The sequence below is a fragment of the Artibeus jamaicensis genome, unplaced genomic scaffold (genome assembly GCF_021234435.1).
Source record: "Artibeus jamaicensis isolate MK-2021 breed Jamaican fruit bat unplaced genomic scaffold, CSHL_Jam_final scaffold_614, whole genome shotgun sequence".
Lineage (NCBI taxonomy): Eukaryota > Metazoa > Chordata > Mammalia > Chiroptera > Phyllostomidae > Artibeus > Artibeus jamaicensis.
In genome coordinates this window covers 8,305,372-8,311,371 of record NW_026522050.1, presented here as the reverse complement: position 1 = coordinate 8,311,371, position 6,000 = coordinate 8,305,372, and the positions used below count along the sequence as shown (strand labels likewise).

General features: G+C 38.7%; 2 pseudogenes; both read left to right on the top strand.

The window, feature by feature from the left end:
- The first annotated feature begins 2,114 nt into the window (after positions 1–2,114).
- Positions 2,115–3,141, top strand: LOC119036420 (olfactory receptor 4C15-like; annotated as a pseudogene).
- Positions 3,142–3,813: 672 nt separating this feature from the next.
- LOC128626496 (olfactory receptor 4C11-like) lies at positions 3,814–5,902 on the top strand (annotated as a pseudogene).
- Positions 5,903–6,000: the final 98 nt, after the last annotated feature.

Here is a 6,000-nt window from a genome sequence, read left to right as displayed (position 1 = left end):
AGCTGATAACTGCCGGATCATACATTGGTATCATTTACTTTTTAAGAAATGGTCATTAATGAATTTAATGACCTTATACCATTGGCTTTATACTCTTGCTTTTCTGGCTGACAATTTGTAGCTGAACATGGTATTCACAGTGCAGCATTATATAAGAATGTCTAGTACCTTGGGAATGTAATGAAAATGGTTATTTTAAAGCAAGCATAAAAAGTATATTACCATAAAAATTATATATTTCTTGTAAACAGATTTTTTTTAGCTCTGAATGGTTTTCACAATGATCAGGTTATTGTTAATTCTCACAGTAAGCTTCATTATTATTTATCAGTTTAACAAACAGATTATATGTATATGTACACACACTTTTGAGACATAAATTTTTGTTACATGTGTACAAGTAAGGACACAACCATTCTCGAAAATTGATGTGTAGCTATGGAAAGTAGTCAATAGTTTGAGTACTTATTTGGAAAACTCATGGGAAAGGTGGCATCTTGCTACATGAGAGAATAGTGACTAAAATTGGTGAGGGCACTTATCATAAGGAAGTTTTACATTTTGCCAATTTGACACTCCCCATAATCCTGTGGGATGAGCAGGTAGGTTATACATGAACATCCTTAGTTTGCAATAAAGTCATATAAAAGACATGTTGTACAATATCAGATGGGGCTGCATAGAATAAATAATTAGTAAATATGTGAAAAAGTCTCAAGACTCTAGCTAAACTCAACATATTGTTTCTATTCCTTACCCATGTGGTTGTTGCCAGTTTGTATGTGTAGTAAGTGGACTATTAGTTTCTGAATCTATATCACTTGCTCTGTGTCATCAAGGGGCCTCCTTCAAGCATGAGCAAAGGACTCAGAAGACTTTGATTTCCACAGGTGCTTGAAGACAGTAGAAGGGCCAGCTCTGTTCCTTTGTCTCTTGATCCATTAGGAATCCTTAAGTGTTGTAGCTGGGAGTCTGTGTTTAAATTCCAGACCCAGCATGTTACTTGGTGTTTTCTCTTTCAGCATGGATTGTCTTCCAGGAAAACAGAGAGAATGAGATATAACATGGACTGTTTCCTAGGACTATTTCTTCAACAGCTACCTTCTTTACATTAGTTCACTTTGGCATGTTGTCAATACCCTTAAGTAGGTAGGTATTATTGTTTTTCATAAACACCCATTCTTATTTAAAATGATGAATGAAGAAAGGACCCAACTCAACATGTGCATACTTGTTACATGTTAGTGTAGAGCTAGGTGCTTTTCTATATAGCTTTCTTCTTTAACAGGGAATTATTTATTTCATCTTTTTTGTTTTGTTTGTTCTTATGAGATTATTGGAGTGACAATAATTAATAAAATTATATACACATCAAATGTAGAACTCTATAATACATCACCTGTGTATTGTATTGTGGGTTCAGCATCCAAAGTCAAGCCTCCTTGTATCACCATTTATTCACCCTTCATCCTCTTCTACATATCCCTGTGCCCACCTCTCCTTCCCTCTGGTAATCACCACTATTGTCTGTGTCCATGAGTTGTTTTTCTTAATCCTTTTACCTTTTCAACCATCTACCAACCCACCTCCCCTCTGGTAGTTGTTAGTCTGCTTTCTGTATTCATCTTAAAGGCCCAATTCAGTTCAGAGTTTAAAAAAATGGATAAGTATCAATGCTTTTTAAATGACGCTTAAACTAGGGGTTATTTCTTCTTCTCTTTGTAGATAAGGTCATCTCACTGTCAGTGATGGCATGCGAGTCACCCCATTTCCATTTCATACTGATGGCAGCAATGACCACTAAATTTCAGGTTTTCTGGCTCAGTGTTGATATGACTTCAGAATCCCCCTCAACAATCCACTCCAGGAAAAGCGATCTGCTTTGACAGTGGAGATAAAAACTATTCTCTTCCCTACTGTATATGAGTACTTCTCCTATACATAAACTCCAGCCACCTGAAAATATTGAATAATTTCTCTTTTCCTGACTTTTGCCTGATCTCCCGCTATAGCCTTCAACAAATTTCTAATTTTCTGTTCTCCTTTACAACAGAAGAATGTAATCATCTTTTCACATGGATGCACCAACTGGTCGATGACTATGATACAATGGTATCACAAACTGGTCTCAGGTGAATTTTTCTTTTTCTCATAATTGCAGATTTTATATGCTTACTCTAGTGGCATTTAGCTGTTCATTGGAAATCATGCAAAACCAAAGCTTTGTAAGTGAGTTCATCCTCTTGGGGCTTTCACAGAATCCAAACGTTCAGAAAATAGTATTTGTTATATTTTTGTTGAGCTACATGGCAACTCTCGGGGGCAACTTGCTAATTGTGGTGACCATCAGCAGCAGCTCAGCACTCCTGGGCTCCCCCATGTACTTCTTCTTGGCTTTCTTGTCCCTCCTGGATGCCTGCTTCTCCACCGTCATCACCCCAAAGATGATTGTGGACTCTGCATGAGAAGAAAACCATCTCCTTTAAGGGCTGCATGACCCAGCTCTTTGCTGGACACTTCTTTGCAGCAGTGGAGGTGATTGTCCTCACAGTCATGGCCTATGACCGCTATGTGGCCATCTGCAAGCCCTTGCACTACTCTTCTGTCATGAACTGGAGGCTCTGTGGCATTCTGATGGGGGTGGCCTGGACAGGGGGCTTTCTGCATTCCACAATACAAATTCTCTTTGTTTTACAGCTGCCCTTCTGTGGCCCTAATGTCATCGATAATTTCATATGTGACTTGTACCCATTACTAGAGCTGGCCTGCACTGACACTCTTGTCTTTGGCTTTTTTGTGGTGGCCAACAGTGGGTTTATGTGCATCATAATCTTCTCTTTGTTGCTTGCCTCCTATGGTGTCATCTTGTGGTCTCTGAGAACCCACAGTATTGAAGGGCAGTGGAAAGCTCTCTCCACTTGTGGATCTCACATTGCTGTTGTGGTTTTGTTCTTTGTCCCCTGCATAGTCACATATGCCCGACCTCCATCCACTTTCTCCTTTGATAAAATGGTGACAGTATTTGACACCATCCTAACCCCCTTGCTCAATCCTTTGATTTATACCATTAGGAATAGAGAAGTGAAAAATGCCATGAGGAATGTGTGGAGTAGAATAATGGTAGTTTGTAATGAAGGATGAGCCTGATTTGATGGAATTTACCCTCAGTGTGTGTTCTAAGACATGATGGAGCTGCTGAATGGAGTTCCTGCAATGAAGAGTTAAAGTGGTCTAGGTTCCCTAAGTTTTCCTGGGTATCAGCACTCTCAAAGCATCTCTGATCCCTGTGGGCCAATAAACCATAGATTGCATTGAGGCTGGGTGGCAGAAGTTTCTGTCTTGCAGGAACCGCTCACTTGAAAAGATTTAGTATGAGAATAGGGTAGGGCCGTTCTTTCTTTACACCTGAGTTTTCAAGACCCTTGTTCATTATTTATAACTACACCTTCTTTCTTGTTTTAGAGCAGCGATTTTGCAGTAGGTCATAGAGACAGTCATTAAATCTTGCATCAAACCATCTTCCCTAATATTTCCTTGTGCTTCCTCCCCTGTTTATCTGTTTTTATGCTACTGTCTGATTCTTCTTTCCTTGGTTCTGGTCACTTTCATTCTTTCTTCTCTCCTGTACTCACTTCACTCATTATCTACTCTTGCCTCTCCTAAACTGTTATTAATTTAGGTATCTATTTTCTTCTTTGATATTTGTTTCACCATGTAGTATACAGAACCTGATTCAGAAATTAAACTGGAAAATTAAGGTAAAAATTTGTGTGTTTCTTGGAAGGCTCAGGATTTCTGTTTTCCAGGATCTACATGATCCTAGAAAGTCTTCATAAAATCTCCACGAAAGTTTTATGTGACATGGATGGTGAATGCTAGGGAGAGAGGTTAAAGTAGTACCCCACTCCAATTTTAACCTAACTGTACTTGGAAAAACTTACTTCCTTCCTCCCTTCCTTCCTCATTTCCTTTATTATTTATTTATGTATTTATTGTTGTACAAGTACAGTTGTCTCCATTTACCTCCCCACCACTCACCCTCACCCCAGCCATCCCCACTCCCCACTTTTGATTCTACCCCTCTTTGCTTTGGTCCATGAGTACTTTTTCTATGTGTCTGACAACCTTCTTCTCTCCTCGCCAATTATTTCCTCCTGTTATTGTCAGTTTGTTCTTAATTTCAATGTCTCTGGTTATATTTTGCTTGGTTGTTTGTTTTGTTGGTTCCCCTGAAAATGAGTGGATCAAAAAACTATGATACATTTACGCAATGGAATACTACACAGCAGAAGGAAAGAAAGAATCCTACCCTTTGCCACAATGTGGATGGAACTGGAGAGAATTATGCCAAGTGAAATAAGGCAACCAGTGAAACAGAGATACTATATGATCTCACCTATAAGTGGAAAACATTTCTGTATCTCAGGTCAAATTTTCCACATTGAAAGCACCAGGTAAATGGGCACACTTACCTTGTAAAGAATGTGCAGGTGCAGGTCAAATGAAATAATAATCATGAAAATTGTTTGAAGAATAAGATTATACAACAAGAATGATATATAATCTATGATTGTGTTATTCAGTTGAAACAACACACAGCAATATAGGCAAAAAGGAGATAGAGGCATTTGTCTATCTGGCAGAAAAGAGGAGATTTATACTATCATATATATTTGAACTGGTTTACAATTTGAACAGGTAAAGGTAAGAATTCAAGAAGGGAAAATTACATTCTCCACTACTGTGATGTACCCCCAGATCAGGGAGTTAGGAAAGTGCAGGAGTGTTAGGAAACATGAATCAGTTCAGTGATAAAACCCCTGAATGTGTTGGTCTGATGTGATGCGTACATCTTGTCAGGAGCTAAGTTCATGTCTTATGTCCTGAAAACTTCTCTTTGCTTATTGAAAATATAACAAAGTAGAATGATATGATCTGGCTTTCATGGTTCTCCAATATTTGTCCATAATTTTATCTCATGACTTTTTTTTATTAATGACAGCAGTTTTTAGGAAGATCATCTCTATGTTTGATCTCTGTTATTGATCAAAGCAATATTTGTGGTCTTCTTGATTCTTTACCTAACAACACTGTCAGGGAACTTTCTCATTATAGTGACTATTAAAACAAGATCCTTGGGAATTCCAGGGATGTACTTCTTCCTGTTCTATCTGTCCTTTTCTGATGTCTGCCTCTGTACAACCACAGCCCCCAGATTAATTGTAAATTCTCTTGGTCAGAAGAACACCACTTCCTACAATGTGTACATAACTCAGGTCTTCACGGTCCACTTCTTTGGGTGCAGCAAGGTCTTTGTGCTCATCCTCATGGCCTTTCATTGCTACATCGCCATTTGTAAGTGCTTGCAATACCCAATCATCATGAGCCAGAGAGTCTGTGGTGTGTTGGTGATTCTGGCCTGGGTGAGATCTTGTATCCACTCTTCAGCACAGATTTTCATAGCTTTGCAATGGCCCTTTTGTGGCCCCAATGTGACTGACCCCTATTTTTGTGACTTGCAGCCCTTGATGAAACTTGCCTGCATTGACACATATGTGATAAATTTGCTAGTTGTTTCTAATAGTGGGGCCATTTTCATGGTGAGTGTTACAATCCTGCTTATCTCCTATGTTGTCATCTTGTAGTCTCTGAGAAACCACAGCATAGAAGGAAGGTGAAAAGCCCTTTCCACATGCACATCCCACTTTATTGTGGTTGTCATATTTTTGGGTTCATGTGCATTTGGTTCATATATACTTGCCCACCAACCACGTTTCCAGTAGACAAGATGGTGGCTCTTTATAATACAATTGGGACATCCTTGCTCAACCCTCTGATCTATACATTGAGAAATGCAGAGGTGAAAAATACTATGAAAGTGTTATGGTGTAACAAAATATGACTTCAGTTAATAAAACTATGTGGGAATTCTAATGTATACTTCCTTAATATATTTGTTTTGTTTCATGAGCAGGAAAGGTAAAACATTCTTTTGGGGAA